General features: G+C 46.1%; 1 long non-coding RNA gene across 11 annotated transcripts in view; it reads left to right on the plus strand.

Annotated features, from left to right (window-relative positions):
* The window catches only part of LOC132028435 (uncharacterized), a 238,348-nt gene that overhangs the window by 25,806 nt on the left and 186,140 nt on the right, over window positions 1-26,402 (plus strand). For 10 of the 11 annotated variants that reach the window (XR_009407445.1, XR_009407439.1, XR_009407444.1 and 7 more), the window contains one exon: window positions 24,170-24,349. The exons of the other annotated variant lie outside the window; for it this stretch is intronic. This is a non-coding gene — a long non-coding RNA (uncharacterized LOC132028435). The remainder of the gene's footprint in view (window positions 1-24,169; window positions 24,350-26,402) is intronic. 11 annotated transcript variants of the gene reach the window in all.

A 26,402-nucleotide genomic window follows, 5' to 3' on the forward strand; every position in this document is an offset into this window, starting at 1 on the left:
GCACAGACCCTGTGGTCCTCCAGCACTTCCTCTGGTGCCAGGTGCCAGGTGCAAACCGGGTCCCCCGGCTACCTGCACTTCTGCCTGACCAACTACACATTTGTGGGGTTTCATGATCTTCATGCCCCTCCCCTTCGATAATTTGCTAGAATGACTCATGGAACTCATCAAAGTGCTGTACTTAGGATTATGGTTTTATTTTAAAGGATATACGTCAAGAACAGCCAGATGGAAGAGATGCATAGGACAACGCTGGGAGGGGTGGAGACAGAGCTTCCATGCCCTTTTTGGGGTACCACCTTCCCAGTACATCCATCTGTCCACCAACCTAAAAGCTCCCCTAACCCTATGTTTCAGAGATTTTTTAAAAAAGACTTTATTTATTTCTGATGGAGAGAGATAGTGAGAGAGGGAGCACAAGTAGGGGGAGCAACAGGCAGAGGGAGGAGCAGGCTTCCCACCCAACAGGGAGCCTGATGTGGGGCTCGATCCCAGCACACTGGGATCATGACCTGAGCCAAAGACAGCGGCTTAACCAACTGAGCCACCCAGGCCCATGTTTCAGAATTTTTAACAGTTTTATTATTTAGGCATGAATGATTAAATCATTGGCCATTGTTGCCATTGTTGGCTGAGCTCAATCCATGGTCGCTCTCCCCTCCCCAGGGGTGGGGCTGTGCAAGGTGGGGTGGGTTCCTTGGGCATCCAGCTCCCATCCTGCAACCTTTGAGGGGGCCTTCCAAAGATTCCCTCAGTGTAAATTCAGGTGTGTTCAGAGGGCTCGTTAGGAATCACAAAAGACTCCATCACTCACAGAATTCCGCATTTTTTAGGAGCTCCATGCCAGCAACCCAGGACAAAGACTATATATATATATATATATATATATAAAATAACTCAGTGGAATTCTAAAAAATCCTAAACTTTCTTTCTTAGTTTGAGTAATTGGGGATTGGCTTACAGTAGCAGAGATAACCATGACCTTATGTCCTTTGCCAAGTCTTGGAGGAATAGCACAGGGGAAGGGGATTTAGGGTTCTCATTAGAGATTTTAGTTGTTCATTTAACCAAGTGACTAACCAACCAACCAATTCACCAACTTCACAGAGGACTAAGTCCTCAGCTAGGAGCCCAGGGGCCTGGAGGTGGAGGTCAGAGGGGAGACCAGAAGTACAAAGTTGAATTAAGTTTGGTTCCTGCCCTGGAGGAGCCTGCAGTCCATGGTGAAATGCATGGCCTCTTGCCTTCTCAAGCTTTTCCTGGGGACCATCTCTTTCTGCCTTCCTTTATTCCTTGTGGGATTATGTTTCACTGGCAGAACGTGCCTCTGGTGGGAGGGCATCTACTGGACACTAGCAGCCATTGGGAACTGGGTCTCCAGCTTGGCCGCTTGTTTTCCTCTTGCCCTCTGCATACCCCCCGGGATGTCTCCCATACCCTCCCTCACCTATGCTCCGCGTTGCCTTAGTCTCTTGATTCCTCCTTGGCAGGAATGAGTCCATTTTTAGGAGTGATGAGTGGATGGAAAAATGTCACCAATCACTCATGACAGATGTCGCCAAAGCTTAATTAAGACCAGACAGTTTCAGCTCAGCGACTGTGGCGATGATGTTGGAAGAATGCTGGACCACAGAGCAAAGATTCAGGGTCTCAAGAAGGATTCTGTTACCTTTCTCTCACCTTTGTGCAAAGAGGTGTGCTCTGCAAGGTGGGGAATGCAAAATGTGTCAGAACATCAAGAACCTTAGGCTGGGGCTTTGGGAGAGATTCTGATGGGGAATCAGCCACGACTGGGCTGAGGAGGGAGGCTGCTGAGGAAGGTGTGGGGTAGGAGAGACCAGGGCTAAGAAGGGGAGAAATGGGGGAAAAGGGTTTGATTGAGTGTTGGTATGGACTATAAATTAGATCCTTCTTGAGCTTCTAAAAGATTGGAATGATTTTTCTGGAAAGATTAGAATGACTTTGAATTATTTTTGGTCTCTAGACCACACTTCCTATAATGTGCTATCAGATAGACACTGGAGCAATACAATAAAAATAATAACTTCTAGTTTAGACTGAGGCCAGCTATGCTGTGGAAAATATCCTCAAGCTAATCATGCTAATCTTCCGTTCTCATTTGCACTGGAAGTGAAATCCCATCTCCTTACTGTTGCTTCAGGATAGGCCTCTGTCCACCCACCTCTCCCAGGACATCTCAGGCCATTTTATTCACTGTGCTCTGGCCACACTGGCCTTCTTTCAGTTTCTGGGGGACTGCCCATTCAGCTGCTTGCCTGGGCCTTTGCACAGACGGTGCCCGCAGTCAGCAGTGCCTTTGTCCCTGTTCCCACTTCTCTACTGTGCATAATATGTTCTTCCTCATTCTTCAGGTTTTGGGTTTAAATCTCACCACTGAAAAGGCCCCACGACTATGCCTCTCTGATCTAAAATCAGTTACCCTGTTATTATTTCTTACAGTGTAGTGTAATGGGTGGCCCCCAAAAGGTAGGTCCTGGAAATTGTGAATGTGATCTTATTTTGAAAAAGGGTCTTTGAAGATGTAATTATGTTAAGATCTCAAAATGAGATCATTCTGGACTACCTGGGTGGGTCCTAAAACCAAAGTGTCCTTCTAAGAGATAAACAGAGGAGAGTCACATGGGGAGAAGACTTGAGAAGGCCTTGAGGCCATGTGATGATAGAGACCTTTCTTTGCCATAAGTGCCATAAGGCAGGGAACATCTGTGACCACTCCAAGATGAAGCAGCAAGGAATGGTTCTCCCCTAGAGCCTTTGGAGGGGTGGGAGTATGGTCCTGCAGACACTGTGATTTCAGACTTCTGGTCTCCAGAGCCATGAGACAATCAATCTCTGTTGTTCTAAGCCACCCAGGTCAAGGTACTTAACTCACACACACAACAGCCTATTCCTTTCCTTCCTGGTGTTTATGACGGCTTACTTTTTTACATCACAGACTTGGTGATCTGTTTACTCTCTACTCCCAGCTCCCCCTCAACATGGCACGACACTGTCAGATCCAGGTCCTTTCTGTTTCCCACAGTCTCTGCAGTGTCCCGCACAGTATGTGACACATGGCAGATGCTGGAGAGACATTTACTGAATGAATGAAAAGAAGTAGCACACCTCATTTAGAATAGTTGATGAAAGCACCACCTTCTTGGAGAACCTCAGTCCCATTGAGATTGTAATGTGTGCTTCTCAAGTACTTGATGTCACCTGCAGATGTCCGGTGACAAAAGCCTGCAGCTAAGGGCTGCGAGGGGTAGAACCATTCCCTCTGAATGTGAGCCCACTGGTACTTTTCCTTGCTAATCCTTTCTTGATGGAAAGGGAGATGGTTAGCTTCCCGAGGTACTTGTCCCAATGGGCCCAGACAGCAGTGTGAGATGGGGGCGGCCTAGCTCTGAGCCTGGGGTTGAAATGCAGGAGGCATGGGCGCATCACGTCTCAGCAGGGGTCAGCGCCGAAGAAAACACATTCTTTGAAGAGAAGGGTAATTGTTGAAGGCTTTGTCTAATGTGAAGGCAGAGGGGATGGACCATTTGAACTGGGTTAGTATTCATGATAATATACGGTTCAGGACTCAATAAAAGGGTATAATTCTATTGAGGGATTCCACTGAGCTCATAAACCACGGGAGTGTGGCTCGTCAGCAGAATGCTGAGCCTGGGTTACCACGGAGCTTGTCAACAGGGACCACTCTAGGCTGTTGATCACTCCCGAGAAAGGATTTTCAGGGGGCCCCTCTGGACTGCATGACTAGAGAAATCAGGGCCCAAACAATTTAGTTAAATCGTGTGTGTGTCTGTGGTCCCAAAGGATACCGTGGAACAAATGATTTTATTACGTGGTATTTGTTAATGGAATCGATGTACAAAAATTTTTGTCTCTAAAGATGCCGTGAATGAGAAAGTAGGTGTTTCCTGAACTGTGGGTGAAACAGCCTTTTCCTTTACTCAAAATCATGACAGTAAATATGAAAGTGTCATGGTATCAGGGTAATAGGGAGTAGTGGGACCCATGGTCAATAAGAAGGTGAAATCCCAGGCTTCAACCTGGGGTTTGCCAAATGAGACATGTCTGAAGGCCTTTGTTTACATGTTTATCTTTCCTGTAGACCAGGAGATCCCAAACTATAGCCTGTGGGTCCAATCTGGCCTGCCACTTGTTTTTGTATATAAAGTTTTATTTGCACACAGCCATACCCATTTGTTTATGTCCCATCTGTGTTTGCTTTTGAGCTCCATGGCAGAGTTCAGCAGTTGTGCAAGAGGACAAATGACCCTCAAAACAGACGAAGTTTGCCAATTCTTGCACTAGACTGTGAGCTTCTAGGGGCCATCTTGGCAGATATTCTAAATGCAGTAATTATTAGTTTATTTTGAGGAGAGATTTTATATTTTCCGAGGCGGGTACAGGGGTTGTTTAACCCGACAGCAATTCCCTCTTCTTTGCTAAAAGGGCAGCCGTGGACTTTGGGAGTGGTGGATGGACTTCTCCCAGCCCCCAGAGGGTGAACTTTGCTTAGTTCAAGCTAACGGTGGTTGTTCCCTCCTCCTGCTAGGTCTGTGGTTAAGACACAGGGTTGTGATGGGATTGTGGCCAATGAGATGTGGGGAAATGCTACTTTTCCCCATGATGGAAGTCTACTGGAGGTTTCTGAGAAGTTAGGTCTAGGGGATGGGTTCACACTCTTAAAAAGGGGCCCAAGGAGTGCTGTCTTTCCTTCTTTTGCTGTTGGACCTTGTTGAAGGAGGAACATGCTTGCAAAAGCTGTAGCATCTTGGGACCAGCCAAGGCCAAAAGCTGAAGGTGAGGATCTCAGGGTGAAAATACAACGTGGGATCTCAATGACATAATGAAAACCAAGTTAACCAATCCTGGATCTGTCCTACTGTGTGTGTGTGTGTGTGTGCGTGTGTGTGTGTGTGTGTGTTTAAATGTCTTTTTTGCTTATTCGCTTTTTAATTGAGTTGATTTGAAAACTTGTGTGCTAAGTAATTGGAAACGTTACACTGTTAGATCTGGATTTCTAACTTTCATGTCTGTTTACTAGGAAGGTCTCCTGTACATTTTATGAAAATGTTGTTTGGATGTTGTTTTATTTTTCATTTAGAACCTTACTCCCTCAGGAATTCATTTCTTTCTATGGTATGAAGTAAGGGTTTTTCCTGTTTCTTCTTGATGGAGAAATACATTTTTTTGAGTGCATAGTAGTGAGTGAATTCCAGTGTGCTTATAGAATTTTCATAAAGATGGTATGTTATATTTTACACTGGAAACTGTTATGGCAGGACTGGTTTCTCATAGATACCTTCTTAGAAAACAGCTAACCTAATGGATGTTTTAAAGGGTAATACTGTTATAACTGGAATGTTTGCTGTTTCCTAACAATGAACTTAAAGAACATGAAGATCTTGGCCAGAAGTTACCAATTTTAAGACAGACCATATCATGTAAGGGAAACACCAGCCCTGCTAAGTATATCTAATCTGGCCCATCCCAACGACAGATATTGAGTTATTTCCTGGCCCTGATTAGAAGCGTTGAAAGAAAAAAAAAAGTGAAAATTTATCAGCATCTTGCACTGATTTGAAGGAAACAATTTGATTTTGGGCTGCAGAAGTTTCCCATATCTGGAGATAATTGGTACTGGGGAACAACCTTTCAAGTATATTTTTCCATATACATGACCAAATATTAGTATCAAGAATGTAAAAGGAATACCTGCAAATCAACAAGAAAAGAAAATAGAGACATGGGCAAAAGACATTAACTGGTCTTTTTCAGAAGAGGGAGCACAAGAAGCTAATACATTTATGAATTCTCATTCATATGGTTAGGATCAGGGAAATTCAGGTCAAGATCTCAATGAGATCCCCCCATCATGCCCATTTAATTGGGAAAAATGTACCATACATTTAACCAAATTTAGTTTATAATTGCAACTGTGCACTAACTCTTAGCATGTGCAAAGCAAAGGTCAAATACTGATTTTTTTTTTTGGATATAACATTTTTAGGACCATAAGCTGTGTAATTTTAAAAAAATTGTAAGACAGCACTAGTCTCTGAGAGTCATCTTACAACAAGGATCGATGTTGAAAAAATATTTGAGGACATCGAGTTCTGATGTTTAAATCATTCTTTTAAAAAACTTCTTGTTTTGGCGTCATCCCTGTAGACTTTTCCTTTTGAGTTATAACCGGGCTAGCTTTGGCCAGATCCTCCTTTGCCAACAACCCTGCGTTTGGTTTAAGCAGCTCTCCACCATCACTCTTCTGGAATTCATGACTTCTTGCATCTTTGTCAGTGTCGCTTTGCAATCTGTTGACAATGAAATCATGCGGCATTGTAGAGCCTTTGCAGTTTCCCTGGGACACTGACAAAGAATTTGACTTATGATTGATGAGATTGGGAATGTGGGAGAACACCAGCAGCTGGGGTGGCTTACTGTTGTTTTGGTCTCTCTAGTAATCAGTTTCTCCTTTTTGGGCATAGCACCCTGATTTTCCTGGGGAGATGTACTTTCCTCCAGCTCTCAGTCCACATGTTTTGACTGAGGGTGCTTCCACCTCCAACTCCAGGGCTGGGCGTGTGTGCCCCAGGCTTGACCTGTCTGAGCATGGACATTACCCTGGTCACATTGATTGGTTCAAGGATGGGCATGTGACTGAAACCAGGCCCGTGACATTTCCACTCAGTAGCTTTTGATGGAACCCTTGGAAGAGAGGGTGTTCCTTTCCCCTGGGACTGCTAGAGCATAAGCCTGGACGTACTGTGACCTCTTTGCTGTCACGAGGGGAAAGTGGATCTGAGAATAGAGCCAATAAATGGCAGCATGCTGTCACAGAGGGAGATAGCTTCTTCCTAACATTTTTTGGGAACACGGAGAGGTTTTTGTTTCTATTTTTCCCATGAGTTGTGTGAGTTGGATTTCTTTCACTGGCCCTTAAAAGAGGCTGGTGGATGGGTAGGATGGCAGGATTTAGACCTGAGCACACACTTCTTAGTCTTAGGTCACTGCATTCCCCACCACACTTGGGTGCTTCCCCCAGAGCCGTTGTTCCATGGGCATAGCTTCTGGATCTGTGGTCCAGTGAGAGGTGATGTTCTCACACGTGGAAGAAATTGCCATCCCTGCTGATGGAACCCAGCCTGTATCAGGCAACCGGTTATCTGGGAACACATTTGTTCCATGGAAGTGTGGACCTCACTTGACTTGCCCTCGGCCCGCTCGTACAGTAGCCTCAGAATGAAACTGCCTTGTGAAAAGTGACTGGGAGCCAGAGCCAACAGGGGAAAGTGTAGGCCCTTGAAGAGGGTTAGAAGAACCGCTGTGTGGGTCCCGCTTCAGCTCCTGTGTGCTCAGTAAGAAGCAGGAAACACCGTGGGGCTTTCTTTCTCTTCTTCCCGTCTTACCAGGTTCTATGCCACTGAATGTGGCCGGAAATGGTTGTTGTAGGTTTGGGAGGAAAATAAGCAACTTGATGGGGTGCCTAGTTGGCTTAGTGGTCCTTAGTCGGGATCCTTAGCGAGGATCCTGGTTCAGGTCATGACCCTGGAGTCTTGGGACTAAGCCCTGCAGCTGGACTCCCTGCTGAGCAGGGAGTCTGCTTCTCCTTCTTCCTGCCCCCCCCCCCATTTGTATGCACTCTCTCTCTCTCTTTCTCTCTCTTTTTCTCTTGCGTGCTTGCTCTCACTGTCTCTCAAATAAATAAAACAAATACACAAATACATAAAATTAAAAAAAATAAGTGATTTGACAAAATGCCAACTGCTTCTGTCATGCGAAGTGCTGAAGGGTAAAGGGTATGACACTAGGGTGTATGTATCAGTCAGGGAAGACTAGGTGTTGTTGCAGTAACAAAAAAATTCCTAGATCCCAGTAGCTTTTAACAACAAAGGTTATTTCTTTCTCATGCTACACGTCCACTGTGGGTTGGCAAGGGGACCAGGCTGTTAGAGAGCAGCCACTACCTCCATTATAGCCAGTCACCTTCCAGACACATGAAATGGCATGTGTCACTTCACTTAACTCATGGGCCAGGACTAGGCTCTTCCCAACCATAAGGGGACCAGAAAGTACACTCCTCCTATGAGTTAGAAGAGGAAAACTGGAAATATTTGGTGAACAGCACCTGTGATTTCCATGGTAGGTAAGTTCCAGCCTTGTGTTTGATGGTGGTGGGGGGGAATGAAAAGGGCACTAATCCTGTGGGGGCAGGAAGAACCATATGGGTAGAGGAGGCTGGGGTGGGATGAACAGGCCTCAGGGTCATATGAGTGTGGGATACAGTCTGCTGAACCTGAAGTTAAGATCCCCAGGCAGTTTGTATGCACAGAGTTTGAAAAGTCTAACATATACAACAAATGAGAGTATTTTAGGTGGCATGTGGACACATTTTGTCTTGGTAATTATTAAATACCTATTTGTTTTCAGAATACTTGATAGTTAACATGTTTTATTACAGTCTTTCCACATTTTCATCCCAGCCAAATCTCCTCCCACATTCCCTGCCTCCCCCGCCAATTCTCTGTCTGTTTGCAGAGTCACCTGAGGCCAGACTATAGAAGTCATGGGTAGGAGGTAACAGGACGGAGACATACCTGGGATCTCTCATGGAAAGGGAAATGGCCGTTCAAGTTCAAACTATCTGGCTGGGAGGGGGAGTTATCCGGAAGTATCAGGCCTAATAAATATTACGATCCTGAATCATTCAGCTAGTTTCCTCATTTCCCCAGGCACTGTGTATGCATCTGTGTGTACAGCCTCAGAATTCTCCCCATTAGAGGTTATCAGACTAAAATAGAAAATCTCAAATGAGAACAATGATGTTCAAAGAGTTCTCTGCTTGTTGTCCATTTTAAGCTGATCCGTTAGAGACAGTGTCTTTCTGAGTCCTTAATGGTAGGTGTTGGTGATTTTATAAGGTGATGCTTTTTTTTTATTAGCTTTCTTGTGGTAGTGGCCCCCTCCCAATATCCATGTCCTAATACCCCAAGTGTGACTCTATTGCATTACATGGCAAAAATGACTGCCAGTGTGATCGAGATTCTTGAGACAGGAAGATTATCCTGGATTATCCAGACGAACCCAGGATAAACACAAGAGTCTTCTAAGAGGGAGGCACGGATCAAAGACAGAGAGGAGATGTGACAGTGGGAACAGATGTTGCTTTAAAGGGCTTTGAAGGTAGAAGAAGAGGCCACTTATAGAGAGTTGTGGGAAGCCTCTAGAAGCTGAAAAAGACAAAGAAGCAGATTTTCCCCTGGAGCCTCGAGGAGAAACAGACTTGATGACACCTTGATTTTAGCCACATAAGACACATTTTGGACTTCTGACTTCCAGAATTTTTGGATAAGAAGTTTGTATTGTGTTAAGCCACTAAGTCTGTGGTGCTTTGTTCTAGCAGCAAGAGGAAGCCAGTCTCCCTCAACCCCCACTCCCCACTACAGAGGCAGACTCCAGCAGCCCATGGGAACAACCTCATGGCCACCTTCTCAATTAAGACCCCCAGATGGCCATTATCCCATGAGCTGGGCTCCCGCCACCACCCCCACCAAATAACCTGCAAGGTCAGGTGCTCCTCCCAAGGAAAACTCACTTGAGTGCATTTGCCTACTTTAATCCTGTGGATGCCCATCTGGGTGATGGACAAGCCGGGCCAAAAGATACCTCCTTTCCAAAGATCCTGTTAGCAAAAAAACAAAAAACCAAAAAACAAAAAGAACAAAAAACAAAACAAAAAAAACCCCTTTTAAATCACTCCCACAGTAATGTCCAAGCATGACAAGCTGGCTCTGGAGGAGGTGGGGCTGGGGGGAGGGTTCCATCTTCCTGCCCCCAATCTAAGTAGGATTTTGTGCATTTAGGGAGAAGAATGCATGGTGGCTTCCTCAGAATTCCCCCAATTCTCCTCGTCCCATTTTGCACTTTATTTTTAAATTTTGACAATGTTTTTTTGTGTGTGTGTTTTCCCATGGACCAGAGGCTGAAGGTCATTTATTTCCTGCTTTCCAACAATAGTATTAGACTCATATGAAATTAACTCACACATCCTACTTTTGTTTCTTGAAGTCGACCAAGCAAAATGGTGTGCTGGGGCTTTTTTCCACACAGAGATCCAAGTTTGTTTTCCCACTGCGTCCCTCTCAGCTGTGTGACTTTGAGGCAGTCACCATACTGCTCAGAGTCTTGTTTCCTCCTCTATAAAACAGGAATGACAATTCCAAATTCTAAGGGTTGCTGTGAGGATTAAGTAAGTTAAGGACGTGATGTAGAGAAAGCATGCACAGCTGTGTTCAGCTGATGCTGCTCAGGAATTAAGAACTCTGATGGCACTTTGCTCCTGAATTACACGTGAGCTCATCTTACAGTTTTGACTTAAGAGGTAGGGCATTTCATGAGATTTCCCCCTGGATTCCCAGGCATGCTGGTATCTTACCGTGCTCCCCCTCCCACTCCACTGTCCTTGTGTCCCACAGTAGGCATTGTCACCTGAGTACCTAGCATTTACTCCTCCTTTCTCCACTGCCGCAGAACTGCTTTTCTGGTTTCCACTTCTCCCTGGAGGAAAATCTGAGCTCCCCCTACCTCAAGGGCTTGGTTGACCTAGGATGGTTCCCAATAATTGGTTTAGGGATTTGGATTTGAGTCAGTGATCATGTGGCATGGCCCTAGCAAGAGTGATTGGGTCAGCATGGGTATGTAGCCAAAGCTGGAATGAGCTAAGTCATGATCTCTGTCTCCCCGATATATAACAAGTGCATAAATTCATTTGCTGTAGGCAGCCATGAAGGAAGCCAGCTTGGGCTGCAGTCAACATGTGGAGGAGGTCTAAGCTCAGAGACCCACAAAGAAGTTCAGATAGAGCCCTGATCATACCATACCTGAGGCCTATACCATCTGTCGACTCCCTGTTTCAAGAGATAGTGTGTCTTCTGACTGTTCAAATCAGTTTGCCTCAGGATCAACCCTCCGTGGAAGAATTTTCTCCTCTACGTAAGTGGGCAGTTGCCATACAAAAGCACTATCCTTCACATTGTTCCAGCTCTAAGGGGTTCCCTTTAAGGGGTCAGGATGGGGCTGAAAACGGCAAGCCTAGGTGAATGTAACAAAAAGATCCAGACGAGGGATTGTGCTTTCTCCTCACCGAGGTAAGAAGTCCACTGAAGATAGGATGATGACAGATCCTCAGAGAGCTTCGGTGGGAAATGAAGTGAGACACAAATTTACCCCTTTTTACTTCTCTGAGAAGCAGCATGGCTTGGTGGGAAGAGTCATTCAGAACCTCGACTCTGATTTGGGTCTGGATCCTGACTCCCCCCATTCCCTAGCTGTGTACATTTGGACAAGTCACCCATTTTCTCTGATTTACCATTTATCGAATGTCTTTGAATGTATTCTGTCTGTTGTTCTGGGTGCTTTCTGTGGATTAGCTTACTTTATCTTCCTGCCCCCGGAGTGGGGATGTTTAACCGGTAGGGAGATGGGCTCAGATAAATGAATAACTCACCCAGAATCACAGAGCGGCAAGCCGCGATGCTGGGATTTGAATCCAGACAGTGGGACACCAGAGACACATGGTCTGACCCAACCACCACATTGTACTCCCACCAAGCTTTGGAGAAGTAGGAGTGACTGGTCACATCTAGGCAGGAGTGCTGAGGTCAAGTGACAGGGAAGCTCTAATACTCAAAGCTCCAATAGTCTTTTAATTTATTATTATTTTTTAAAATTTTATTTATTTATCTGAGAGAGTGAATGAGCACGAGTAGGGGGAGGGACAGAAGGACAAGTAGACTCCCCACTGAATGGGGAACTGTATGCAGGGCTTGAACTCAGGACCCTGAGATCACAACCTGAGCTGAAGTAAGACGCTTAACTGACTGAGCCACCCAGGTGCCCCTCTATCCTTTTATTTTTAACTTCCTTCTATAGACATCCCCCAAACTAGGAAGATTTGCTTTCAGCTTTCCAATTTACAGCATGGCACGGGTGATCATGACCTTCCAAGTCAGGCATGACAAGGACACAGAAAGCCGAGCTCCCCTGCAGTGACACTTCCCTAGTTCCAGTACACCCAGCAACAGAGGCTTCCCCCTGAGAGGCCCCCAGTGAGGCCGAGAGATCAAGCTCTCTCTTTAGAGACTCTAGGTTCCCATGCCTCTCATGTGCCTGGTGAATCCCAAGCACCATTCTGCCCTCCGGCTCCCGAGCCGACCACCGCCCACCAGCCCACCCTGCAGACCGGCGAAGTGAGTCCCACACCTGCCAGGAAAGCCCTAGCTGGATCAGCATCTCTAGCTGGAAAATAATACCTAGAGATGCTGGGCTCACCCTCACCAGATGCCAGCCAATCATTTCCCTCTAAAAAGTGAGAGGGGTCATAGAGGTCTGCCCTCCTCACACTGTGTCAGGGGGACTGTATATGTGAGAACACTTTGTAGACTAGAAAGTGTTCTGTGAATGTGAGGGTTGCATGACTAGTAGTAATGTGGCCATCTCAAATTCCTTCTCATCTTCCTGCATCTTGAAAAAGAGTGATAGAAGGCCTCTGGATCTGCATGAGACAACAGATCACAACGGTTTAGGTACAGGCCCTGGGGTCCCATCGAGTTAGGCCTTTAGCACTTCCCAGCTGAGTGATGTTGGGGCACCGATGAGGCTCAGGTGCTCAGCTTCCTTGTGTGCAAAAGAGAGTGGTGATGCCCGTGTTGTGCTTGCAATGCTCCATTTGGACTTCAAAGTGCTCTTTGAACCTCTGTTTTGCCCGAGTTGTCACCAATCACTACCCCCTTGCTTTAGAAGCAACACCATGATTTTCCTCTGGGGTACGTCTCTCCTGCATGCAGTCTTAGTGGGGTTGCCCCTCAGAGCACCCTGACGGTGCACCCCAAAGCCTGTTGCACCTGTGTGATGAGAAGACAGGAAATGTAGGAGCTGAAGAGGCTGTGCTTTGATCCTGCCGCTGACAGCCCTGGAGCTGACCTTGTTGCCACTGGGAGGCCTGCTTCATCTGCTCTTCCTCTTGTTCTGGGAGCTCCCCTGGAGTCTACCAGTAGCCCCCACTGTAGCTTGTTGGCCAGAGTGGATCTCTGTTGCTGACCCTGTGAGCAGGCTACCTGTGTGAAGGTTCACGCGGGAGCTTAGCAGCTACACTGCTCGCACGTAACAAGTGGTAGCTCTACATTCAGCCGGCTGTGTCACACGCTCAGGGGACCCTGTGGCCTGTTCATTCCACCCCAGCACCCCCCACCCTCACCTTTCTTTCCTCCTTCATATGTGTGCTGCCGTTTTTATTCCCTTCTGCATGTTATCCATGCCCCCTGAAAGTTAGGGCCCAAGGCCCAGATCTTGCCTACTACAGGCATCATGAGTGCTGCTTACAGATGTTTTTAGTTCTCCACCTTCTAACACATGGTATGATTGCACTTTCTGGTCTCCTTATGGTTGGATGGGGCCCAGTGCTGGCAAATGAGTTGTGATTGGAAGTGACGCGTGTCACTCAGCTGCTAGGATGTGACCCCCCCCCCCCCCCCCCCACAGAGTTTTAATGCTCTCTGGGATGCTGACCAACTATGTATGAGACAGGGGCTAGGCACCCTTGCTAACCTATAGTGGATGTAGAACGTGAGAAAGAAGTCAACCTTTTTGTGGTTCAAAGCCCCTGAGATTTAGGGATTCTCTGTTACTGCAGCAGAACCTAGCCTAACCCACCTAATACATGTGCCCACTGTTCCTTTCAGCACTTTGCGTGTGGGGAGCACTTGATAAGTGTTTGTCAAATTGTTTATTTTCCTCCTTAAATCTATAACCACCACCATTTCGGCATTTTTTTTTTTTTTTTTAGATTTTATTTATTTTTGGAGAGAGAGCATGAGCATGAGCAGGGGGGCAGGTGGGGCACAGAGTGGGAGGAAGAAGGAGAGAAGCAGACTCACTTGAACACAGAGCCCAACGTGGGGCTCGATCTCATGACCCTGACATTATTATGACCTGAGCTAAAATCGAGAGTCAGGCACTTAACTGACTGAGCCAACCAGGTGCCCCCATATTGGCATTCTTCTATCATTTTGGCCGTGTTCAGTAGCATTGAATTTGATAAAACAGGAAGAAGAGAAGGAAGGCCCAATCCTATTTCCTTGCTTCTTTGAGATGTACATCACACTTCAGGAATCACTCACTGCAGTGGGGTCCCAAAGATGACGGGGTTCTCCGGTGTAGACATTCATCCCACTGTTCTAGTGGGGATGTACTTAGCCAACATGTACTGACCTAGAACTCTGCATTGGGTGATGTACTAAGTGTAGGCAGGTAGGAAAAGATGTGAGTGGGAAAACCAGCAATCTCAGCTCAGTACGCCTCTGGGCATAATCCACATGGCTCAGGGGTAGAGAGGTAGGAATGATTAACTCCAGTTTTGGAGATTCAGGTGACATTTGAGTTGAGTCCTTAAAGAGAGCAGGACTTACCTGGGCCAAAAATGGTTTTGGAATGTAGTGATCCAGAGGGGTACGTGCCCCTGGATATTTATAGCAGCAGTGTCCACAATAGTCAGACTATGGAAAGATCCCAGATGTCCATCAACAGATGAATGGATAAAGGAGATGTGGTACACACACACACACACACACACACACACACATATACAGAGGAATATTATGCAGCCATAAAAAATGAAATGTTGCCATTTGCTACAAAGTGGATGAAACTAGAGGGTATCATGCTAAGTGAAATAAGTCAATCAGAGAAAGACAATTATCATATGATCTCACTGATATGTGGAATTTGAGAAACAAGGCAGAGGGTCATAGAGGAAGAGAAAAAAAAATAAAATAAGACGAAACCATAGAGGGAGACAAACTGTAAGAGACTCTTAATCTCAGGAAACAAGCTGAGGGTTGCTGGAGTGGAGGGAGGTAGGAGGGATGGGGTGGCTGGGGGATGGATACTGGGGAGGGTATGTGCTACAGTGAGTGCCGTGAATTGTGTAACATTGATGAATCACAGACCTGTACCCCTGAAACAAATAATACATTATGTGTTAAAATAAATGAATAAAATAAAATACAGAAAAGCTATTTTAAAAATAGCTTTGGAGCAAAGCCAAGGGCATCAGCGTGTTGCGGGGGAGATTTCGTGGCTTCCAGCTCCCCAGGTGTAGTAGATAGTGAACCCCCAGGAACCATGGTGTTCTGAAAATATGTGTGTACTGGGCAAGTCATTTCTTCTAGCACTTTTTGTTGTTGTTGTTGTTGTTGAGAGATGGGGATATGGGCAGCCGAGGAACCAAGTTTTCATCAAGTATTTAGAAAAGAGCAGGACTTGACCTAACACAATGCCAAAAGGAATGGGAACAACTAAAGCCAGATTTTCCCTGTGGTGCTTGGAGGAAACTAGCAGTGGGGGGAGCCAAGAGGGTGTCAGGCTGGGCCCCGGGGGTGAAGCGTACATGAGATGGAGAGGCTGGGGCATTGCTTCAGTTCCGGGTTTCAGGCAGAGTTGAGCCACACGGTCACATCACATCAGAGTTGCTGTTTTAAAAGAATGCTTCCAGAGGCCAATGGATCATAGGAGTGAAGGTTTTGTGTTCAGAGGGGAGGCCCCTCTAATTTTGGCAGATCCAGGAACAGCCCCTGCAATAAACAAGTTTACATAAAGAAAATATATCCTCCCCTCATTGTGCACAAGAAGCATGAAGTTTTTCAATAAGATGAAGTTAACACCCTTCAGTGATATCAGTGCCAATAAACACATAGAAATGTGCTCAACCTTGTCAATAATTAGGGAAATGAAGAGTTGTGATTTATGCTCATGCTGTTATGTTGAATTCTCGAGTTTGTGCAGGATCTGCTGAGACCTAGGTTGTCTTCTTTCCTGCTGGACTGGAACCTGAGAGGATGTAGTCTGATGTTGTTGCTGCCATCTTGCCACCATGAGGGGAGAGCTGATCGAGAATGGAGCCATGCCAGAGGAAGGAGAGATTAGAGATGGAGAGAGAGATAGAGAGAGTAGGGCCTGCCAGAGCCACTGAGTCTCTGGATCAAGCTGTTCCTGAGGCCCGGACTCTCTCAGACTTTTCAGTTATGTGAACTAGTTTGAGCTAAGATTTTCTATCTTTGGTAAGAGTTCTAGCTGACATGATCATAGTGATGGAAGGAGAAAGGCTCATGATATTTCTCACTGAGTGTTTTCTACACACTGTTCTCAGCACTTTTCTATGTCTTACTTCACTGAATCCTCCCAACAAGGCTCTGAGGTAAAGCACTCTAATCCTCATTTTACATGATGCAAGGAAATTGAGGCATATATAGCTAAAACGCTCACCCAAGATCCCACGGCCAAGCTTGGAGCTAGGCATAGGCAGTCTGGCTCTTAACTACATCCACACTGGAATCCTAGAGCACAAGTCAGGAAGGTTTGGAGCTTCCTGGGGTTGAATGAGGCCGGCTTTGCCTGCAGGTTTGTGTATGTGAGCTCTGCCCATGGGATCCTGAACATTGTCTGCAAGGAAAAACCACAAGATGTTTTCAGATCTATGGTCTTCCTCTATGTAGAAGCTGCCGCTGATTTTCCATCATATGGTACAATGATACGGGATTAATTTGGTAATTAAATGTTTGTTGCTGGGAATGGATAATAGTCCTTTCTCACTAGGAGATTTTGTCATGTCACTTTGAGTTGGAGAAGCAAGACGCCTGCTTGTTTATTGTGGCGTTCACTTCTACTTTGTAACTTCGCATAATATTTCCCCATTCGTATTCTCTGGGAAGATGTTATTTACTGTCCCTGATGGTAGAGGGAAAAAAAAAATGAGGTCATTGCCTCACACGTCTTTCTTAAACCATCTGAGCACATGCTTTATTAGGCAGAGAGGCATTTTCTGAAGAAGAGAAAACCAGTCCTGTCTTTTTTCTGTCCTAGCCCAAATTTTCTCCAAGACTGCTGTTTGTGAGTGTTTGCAGATAGCATTTGAAAATGATGTCAGATAGGTTTCATTACTTTCTTTTTCTTTTTTTTTTTTTTTTTAAAGATTTTGTTTATTTATTTATTTGACAGACAGTGATCACAACTAGGCAGAGAGGCAGGCAGAGGGTGAGCGGGGTGGGGAAGCAGGCTCCCTGCCGAGCAGAGAGCCCGATGTGATGCGGGGCTCAATACCAGGACCCTGGGATCATGACCTGAGCCGAAGGCAGAGGCTTTAACCCACTGAGCCACCCAGGTTCCCCTAGGTTTCTTATTCTTTATGAAGTGCGTGGCCTGCATTCTCTTGCCCAGCTGTAACATCATCGAATTTTAGGAAGTCCTAAAGCCCTTTAACCCCCAAAGCTTTGACTTTGTGCAGCTCTCCTGCCTCTTGCCATTGGAGGAGGCCATCTCCAAAATGTCCTGGCGAGTAGCCTGCCCCCTATCCCCTGGGGACGTCTCCGACATGGCCAGGTTTGCATTGTACACCACACGCAGCTTGGGTGACAGACTTGTGCAGGTGAACTCTTTTGAAAGCTGCCATGTCCTGTACTGGTGTTTTATGGATGATAATTTTTAAAAAAATTTTTAATGTTTAAAATTAAAAAAAAATTAACACATAATGCATTATTTGCCCCAGGGGTACAGGTCTGTGAATCATCAGGCTTACACATTTCACAGCACTCACCATAGCACATACCTCCCCAGTGTCCACCCCCCAGCCACCCCAACCCTACCCCCACCACCCCCCAGCTAGTGGATGACACTTTGTAAAGTCACTGGTCCAGCTTGTTACTACCAAATTATATCAACGTAGAGTTTTTGGCTTTGGTTTTGGTTTGGGGGAAATAATTTGAAATAATTTACTTAAAAAATACATAGGACATTGGAATGTGTTTTTTGACTCGTATTGTACCCTAATAGTATAGAACTTTTGTCACTTCTGAAAAAAAAAATGTTGCATGAAGATCAGTCATTAAAGTCCCTTGGGGATCCCATGCAATAGTTATTCTCAAAATATTTTACTCGGGATGGAGGAGACACTGGGTGAGCACGTATATGTAGGTTTTTGAGTCCAACAGATTGGGTCAAATCCAAGGGCTTTACTTAGTAGCTGTGGGATTTTGGGCAAAATATTCCATATCCCGAGCCTCTGTGTCCCTCCTCCATAAAATGAAGGAAATAGTATCCCTGTGAGAGGGATAAAGAATAATATGAGCATCTGAGACATAAGAGGTACTCATTGCGTGAGAGCGTTTTAATTATTGCCCTCCCTTGTGGCTTCGTCCCCTCGGTGAGATTCCCACAGGAACTTGAATATCGACCTTACACTTAAGATGGGGAAGCAGGGCTGAAAGGTAGTGTGATGCCCCTGGATACTTTGTGCTAAGCAATATTTCATGAAAATTAGGACTCAAGCAAAACACAGTGAAAGGATGTTGGAAGCAATCACTGGCTTCCAGAAAGATCCTTCTTTAAGCTGTAAGCCTTCCTGATTTATTTAAAACATGAATGCATTTTCATGCCCCTTTTGGGAAGGTATTTCAGACATCTGGGGTCTGTACTCCAGGACATTGCCCTGGATCTAGAAGATCCTGGGGTTCTCTTGAAAAGCAGATTTAAGGTAGAAGCCAGGGGGTGCCTGGGTGGTTCAGTGGATTAGGCCTCTGCCTTCTGCTCAGGTCAAGATCACAGGGTTCTGGGATCGAGCCCCGCATTGGGCTCTCTGCTCAGTGGGGAGCCTGCTTTCCTGCCTCTCTGCCTACTTGTGATCTCTCTCTCTCTGTCAAATAAATAAATACAATCTTAAGGTAGAAGCCAGGGCATTACTGGTTCATAGGAGGAGACAGAAGAAAAGAAGGGATCTGGAGGGAAGATGGAAGAGAAGTGGGCCTGGAGGAGGGAGGAGGGGCAGCCTTGGAAAGCAGGAGCGTCTCTGAAGGAGACCCCTGGAGGAGGATCTGTAGAGGGGCAGGAGAGGGTGAGGAGAGGCCAGAAGACAGGCGGCCCTATGACTGTGTGAGAAAAGCCACACACAAATGGTTAAAATATTGCTTATTTCTATTATATCATGAAAAAATGGCAGTGACCAGAGCTGTCTGGATTAGGAAGAAAGGGTGTAATTCCATCTTGGGGCTTCTGGTGAGTTGAGCTTGTGGTTTTGTGGTTTATGATGTCACCAGAATCCCTGGCTGGAATTACAGCCTTTTAATTTACAACTTGGTAAGTGGGGAGGCCGAGGGTCCATCATGCCTTTTGGAAATGTGGCGAGGACCCAAGGGTTGAGGTTGCCTTGGGAGGTCAAGTTCTGGAGGCTGGCCTCTTCTGCCCTTCATGGGTAGTCTTGCTTAAGCCACCTTTCCTGTTCTGTCCTGTTTCCTCTCTCCCTGTCTTCCCATCCCTCCCTCCTCATTACTCCCAAGTTGCATAGCTTGATTTTCCCATGATTTATTTTATGAAAAACCCAAGTTAGCTAGATTCCTCTGGCCTTCCTGCTCATTAAGCTCACAGTTCAAAAGTTTCCATCTCAAAACACACCCAAGAAAGGCTCAAATGTGACATCTTTGACTTTTGGAGGAAGAACCCTACTGTGAATTAGGAGGTTCACTTCTGTCTTTTGTTCTGCCTCCAACCTCCTACTTTACTGATCTTGTCAAGGTCAGGAAGTGACGGGTTAGCCTCAACTGAGTGACTGCTCGTGGCCTCCTCAAACATGGCGGCATGTTGGTACCTCAGTGCATCCTCGTTCCTCAGTCTCCATTTATCCTTCAGCTGGTAACAAAAGTTATCTGAATATTTCTTGCTGACAGGACATGCTAGGGTGAGATCTGGGGATATAATAGAAGACAAGATAGAGGTGATTGCTGTTCTCATGAAGACTCCACCATTTCGGGGTTGCAGAAATCTCAGAGTTAATATGTCTCAGCCCTTGTCTCCAGCTCTGCTCCTCCTCAGGTGTTCCCCATTCAGCTTCTGCCACTATCATGGCCTCATTGTCTCCTTTTCCCTCATCCTCACCCTCTAGTCTGTCAGCTAGTCTTGTCCATGGTGTCTCCAAAACAGAGCTCTTCGGGATCACTTTTTTCTACCTCATGGAGATCATTTTATTCTACCAGCTCTTAACAATTGCAACAGCACCAAGTGGCTCCTCCCACTTTTTTGTTGTTCTTCATAACCCAAGAGTTCTCAAAGTGGGGTCCCTTGGATCAGGAGGAACCGCATCACCAGGGAACCATTAGACATACGTCTTCATGGGCCTCCCCTGACCTATTGCATCAGAATCTCTGGCAGTGGGGCCCAGCAATCTTGAGTTTAACAAACACCCTGGATTATTTTGAGGTAAGCTCACATTTCACAGCATCTTCTGTCCATTTGCCAACCAGGAAAGGGACTCAGAGCTTTTTATGAATTCTCTTATTTACTTTCGTTTTACAGGTGAGGGGACTGAGATCTGATCTTGGTAAATTGCACTGTATCACTTCTGAGCTGAAGACCATGCCGGAGCTTCCCACACCCTTTTCTACAGCCTCTAAGATGCTATCCTATCTGACCCCAGCCTCCCCTTGAGCAATACTTCTTTGGACGCATTTGCTTTAGGACATTCCAGTCTTTCAGTTTCAGGAACACATAGTTCTCTTTTCAGTCTCAGGGCCTTTGCACATACTGTTCCTGGTGACTGGAATACTCACTGTCCCATTACTTTACATGGATAACACCTTCACTTCATCATTCATGCCCAGGAAAAATGTCACCTCCTCTGAAAGACTGCCCTGACTGTCTTAAAATAGGTTTCTCCATTTCTTTTTTTATTCTTTTTAAATTTTTATTGTGTTATGTAAGTCATCATACAGTACATCATAAGTTTTTGTTGTAGTGTTCCATGATTCATTGTTTCTTTATAACACCCAGTGCTCTATGCAATCTGTGCCCTCAATACCCATCACCGGACTCACCCTTCCCCCACTCCTCCTCCCCTCTTAAACCCTCAGTTTGTTTCCTGGAGTCCATAGTCTCTCATGGTTCATCTCTGTTTCTGTTCCTTATATGTCTCTATACAGCATACACTTAGTAAAAACTTTATTCATTTTTTTTTTTAAATGTCTCCTCCACTGGGAGGTAAGTTCTTTGGGAGTAGGAGCTAGGTCTGTTCACCATGGAATTCCTAGTACCTACCGTGGACCCAGAAATATAGTATGGAACAAATGAATGAGTGAATGAACAATGAACAAAAGTAATCTACATTATTTTGTTTTGTCAACAAAATCCTTACCTGTCCTTAAGATCTCAGGCCAAATACTACCTTCTCCAGGGAACCTTCCCTCATTGCCCTTGTGGAATTAATTCTGTGTTCTTCCAGGGTTCTGGAAGGCACCATCATGGCTGTCATTTCCTGGTGAGGTAGCATGGGTGGGGGGCAGTGGGAAGGCAAGAGTGTGGGCTTTGAGGCACAGAGACTTGAGTCCATAAAGCAGCCTGCGTCACTTCTGGGCTGCTTGCCATCTTGTGTCTCTGAGTTCTCTCACATGTAAGATGGAGGGTCTCTTGTGAGGATGGGTGTGATGTGTCCAGCACAGAGCAGGTCCTTTAGAAGTGGTGGCTATTAGTGTTTTAAAGCTGGTTGTTCACATAACTCTCACTCAAGGGAGAATGAGGGAAGGAGCTCCTGGAGCACTGGCCTCTGCCTTGTTAGCCATGCTGATTGAGGGTGGAGGCAGCGTGAGTCCTCTGCCCGCCCCTCCCCATGTGTGCCCAGGGCATGGTTTTGGTGGCCAGCCGGCCAGAAGACAGCGAGAGGGCTGTCTGTGTCTGTGGGTGAGCCTGGCCTATGACTCACAGGCAAAGGGAACACAACTGGTTTCAAAAGCAATCTAGATCTATTTACTGATGGCCCCCTCCAATGAACATCATAAACAGATGAGCCCCAAACTCAAAGAAAACCATGGGATCCTAGCTTGAGCCAAGTGTCCCATTTGCCACAAGATGCCACCGAGTTGTTTTGCAACACCATTTGGAAAGGCCCACCCAGACTTCTTCCTCCCAGCGCTTGGCCTCGGCTGCGTGGGTGGCACGGGAGGTGGGAGACCCTGGCTTCCTGGGAGGACCCCGGCTATCTGCACTATCCTCATTGGAGATGAGTGAAGTCTGCTTGCCTCTGACCGAGAATCCTGGCCTCTGTGTAGATGCTGATGGCTGCCAGTCACTTTTCTCTCCTGCAGTCTGCTCTCTTCCATGGAGCTTCCTGATCTGCTCTTCTAGTATTGACCTCCGCTGGTGCCCATGACCAGGGGCCCATCTCCAAGTTCTGTGGCAGCCTCCATCTTGTGATGTGTTCAATTGCAGGGCCACTCAGGAAGGCCTTGGCTTCTTCTGGAGGCAGACTTCTGCCACTGGTCAGCTTCCTGAGTGTCCCCTGGCCACGGCACATGGTTGTGGGACTTCTGCCTCTGCCCCCCCCACCCTGGTGTCAACCAGTGTCTCCCTCATCTGAGGCTTTTGGATCATACCTTCATGATTTCTGCCTTAGTATGTTTGCAAATGATATTGTTACTTCATATTTCTCTTCGAAGCTACTCACTGTTTAATATCAATAGACATTTTATATGGAAAATTTATACCTCTATCATAGGTAGAAAACCTGTGCCAATTGCCATTAATAATAGTAATAGTACAACAAAGGTAAAATCACTTTAAAATTTCAGCTAGTTCTTTCTGCCTGTCTGAGACTTGAGCTTGGAGCATGCTTTCTCTCTGTTAAGATGGAGAACAACAAGTTTGAGAGATGTGTTAAAGTTGGATTCACAATAAACTGTGACCTTTTCCTTGATACAGAAAATTTGAGGGAGAATCGAGGACAAAGTTACTTCTTTTTTTTTTAAAGATTTTATTTATTTATTTTGTCAGAGAGAGAGAGAGCGAGAGTGAGCACAGGCAGACAGAGTGGCAGGCAGAGTCAGAGGGAGAAGCAGGCTCCCCGCGGAGCAAGGAGCCCGATGTGGGACTCGATCCCAGGACGCCGGGATCATGACCTGAGCCGAAGGCAGCTGCTTAACGAACTGAGCCACCCAGGTGTCCCACAAAGTTACTTCTTGATTTAATGTTATTGAAGGCTATGTGTGGGTACCATCCCAACCATTTCAGGTAGAGTGATTTTAGTCAACAATACTGTATTTTATATTCCAAAATTCCCTAGACTGCAGGTGTTCTTACCACAACAGAGAAGTGAATGTTATGTGACCTGAGATGTTAGCCAAAGCTAACGGGGTAATCCTGTTCTAGTATATAAATGTGCCAAATCACCATGTTGTATATCTAAAGGTATACAATATTTTATGTAAATTGTATCTAAGAAAACCCCAAATACTTACATAGGGAAGGCACTAAGTGTTTTGTAGAGATTATCTCACTCTATTATTTTTTTTACAACCCTATGATGTTTATTATAATTATCCCCATTTCACAGATTAGGAAATTTGGTCATCAAGAAGCTAACATGCCTCTTCACAAAGCTTATGAGTACTAGTGGAGTCAGAATTGGAACCTAGCTGTCTCATTCTAGAAGTCTTGATCTCAAATGCTAGTCTCCATGGCCTTTTGAATCGGTCTCTTGTCCTGCCATTTTTGGGAGATGCCGGCCTCGTGTAAGGTTGCAGGCAGTGAGGTCTCATCCCTGAGCAAGGTGGCTTTGGGGTAGGTAGAGCTGCTTCCTCCTGGGGCTGGGAGCTGTAATGCTCTTGTGTCTTTAGGTCTGTTCTCTTGGTTGAGTGCCTGCTGTTGGCATGGCGCTGTGCTGGGCGCTAGGGTTGTGGACACAAGTGCACCCCGGGCCTTGGTCTCAGGGAACTCCAGTGGGGGGGGCAGGTATGGGGAGAAATGTGTAATGAGAAATGTGTAAATGAGAAATGTGTAAATGACCCAGACAGTGGAGTTCTGTTACAGAGGGGAGCAGGGGGGGTGAGGTGGGCTGTAGGCACCTTCCTTACCTTGGGAGGCAGAGAGGCAGGTGGGTTTTGGAAAATGCCTCCTGAAATGACGAAGGATGTAAAGGTTGAGAAAGCTTGAGAAAAGGCGTGGGGCTGACCAGCTGGGTACGGGAAGGGCAACCTGCTTCTCGACTCCCTTGAAGAGTATAAGCCATTCTCTGACCATTCTGGGGAAGAAGCTGTGCCGACTCTTCTTTGTCATTGATTTTTCAAAGGGCACCCATCCGGGATTTGTGGATGGTGACCAGTGAAGACTCTGGCTCAACAGAGAGAATCTGGAGGCTTCAGTCCCCCGCCATTCCCCAGAGAACCACAGATCACTGCAGCCTCTGTACGACTGTCACAGCCCGTGACTGAGGTGCAAATTTGGCCAGGCCAGAGAGGTAATTTTAGGGGTAAGTTTGTTTATTTGAAACCCCACGCTGGCAGTTGGGCCCGGTTTTTATGTGAGGATTTTCTGTTCTGCATATAAGGAAGTACTGCTCGTTAGCCACTACGAATGTGCCCAAAACCTCCGTCTCCTGAATAAACTCGTGCTTTGCAGATGAACTGAAACATTCTGGGGCCACACTCAGAATAGAACGTCCTTGGCTGGGCGTTGTAATCCCTGGTGAGCCGCTGACAAGAACCCTGGAGTGGGGACCGCCAGGCTCCATACTTGGAGCACCTTCCTGAAGGTGGGCGGCTTCAGCACGCGGAGCCGAAGGGCCATGATGAATGGCAGGCTGTGAATGTTTGTGGGGAGAGGCAAACGTTCCCTGGACTGTTTCAAGGATGCACATACTCTCGGGCAGCGTTTGACAAGAGGCGGTGGAGGGCTAGTTTTGGCACCAGTGGGGAGGAAAAACAGTCACAATTCAGACCTTCTAACCAGAGCAGCTGAGGTTGTATCTCCGTGGAAAATGGAATTGTTTGGGAATCTGCTCAGGAAGCAGAGGCAGGTGGGAAACCAGACTGCCTAACTTTTCAAGATAACCGTGTCCTTCCCGCCCCCCCACCAACCCTTATAAAAGGGGAAGGTGAGGCCAATTGGGAAGCTTCCAGGTCACTTTCAGATTTTAAGTCCAGTGATCATCTGGGGACAGTAAGTAGGAATTTGCTGTTGTTTTGCTCCATGTATCGGGCAGGTTCCTTAGCTGCAAGTTATAGAAATACTCAGCGAGTTTCTCAGCAGGACATTGAGTGCACTTGTAGAATTGAAAGCAAAGCCGAGTGCGTGAACCATGCAAGGGAGGGGAGCTGGGCAGACGCTGGGGATCTGGGGAGCTGAACTGAGATGCTGTCTCCTGGGGCTTCAGTGCTAAGTCCATTAAGCCTAACCTTTTGGGTCCTGCATTATTCTACTCTAGCCTCAAAATTCCTGGGTGAGAGAGGGCCTAATTGACCTATTTTGGGTCCAGTATCCACTCCTTGGGCAAGGGAACACTGGGTGCCTGGAATCACAGGCCCATCAAGACTGAATGTAATGGAGTGTGGCCTGGAGGCAGGGAGTGGAGTCAAGGAGAGAAGGATAACTGTCCACGAGGAAAGTGCAAAAATAGGAGGCATGGATACTGGATGGGCCAAAATAACAGATTTCCATTACCCTGACATGATGGATGAAAAGGAGATAATTTGGACTGTTACAATGCCCGTTTTTAAGGTCACATTGAGCAAGGCAACTGCTCTTCTCAGCCCAATCCTATCACACATTGGCTTACATATTCCACCTGGCTGCCTACAGACAAGCATTTCTACATGTGGCCCAGGAGTTAGGCAGGGCAGGATCCTGGCTCTTGCAGCTGTCTGGTCCATCAATGAACAGAACCACAGACACAGGAGTAAGCAGAGCTGCACAGATGGCAGTGGTAATAGTGGGGAATGTGTATTTGTAGTTTTGGAGTCATAACCACGATCGTTAGCACATGTTCCTTGGACCAGAAGGGACAAAAACAAGAGGAGGAATATGAGGGGAAATGATAGCAACCCCAAAGCCCTTGGTTTACTTTATTCCTTTGCCCTCTTGGGTTAGGTGAGCAAGGGAGCAAGTGACATTGTTAAATTTCCACCAAGTGCTAGTCTTCCCATGTACTGCCAGTGGAGAAACAGCATCCAGCAGCATTTTCCAGAGCTGTTCTATGGGATCTAGGCTTTGAGAATCTCAAGACAAACAAACCAAAACCAAAAAACCCCAAACCTCAAAAATAAAAAAAACAAACAAAAAAAAAAAAAAAGGAAAAAAGAAAAAAAATGGAATGTGTTAGAGTCAATTAAGCTTGGAATATGTTGCAAATTATATTGTGTTTTGGGTATTCATGATAGGCATTGGCACTGATAAGTCCTGCAGCATACAAGCCTGTTTAGTCTAATTTGGCATTTCCCAAACATTCTTGACCACACAGCATTTTAAAACAACACCTATTACTAGGTAACATCTTTGGTTTTGAGGAATGCTTACAGTGCTCTTGC

The sequence above is a fragment of the Mustela nigripes genome, chromosome 12 (assembly GCF_022355385.1).
Source record: "Mustela nigripes isolate SB6536 chromosome 12, MUSNIG.SB6536, whole genome shotgun sequence".
Classification (NCBI taxonomy): Eukaryota; Metazoa; Chordata; class Mammalia; order Carnivora; family Mustelidae; genus Mustela; species Mustela nigripes.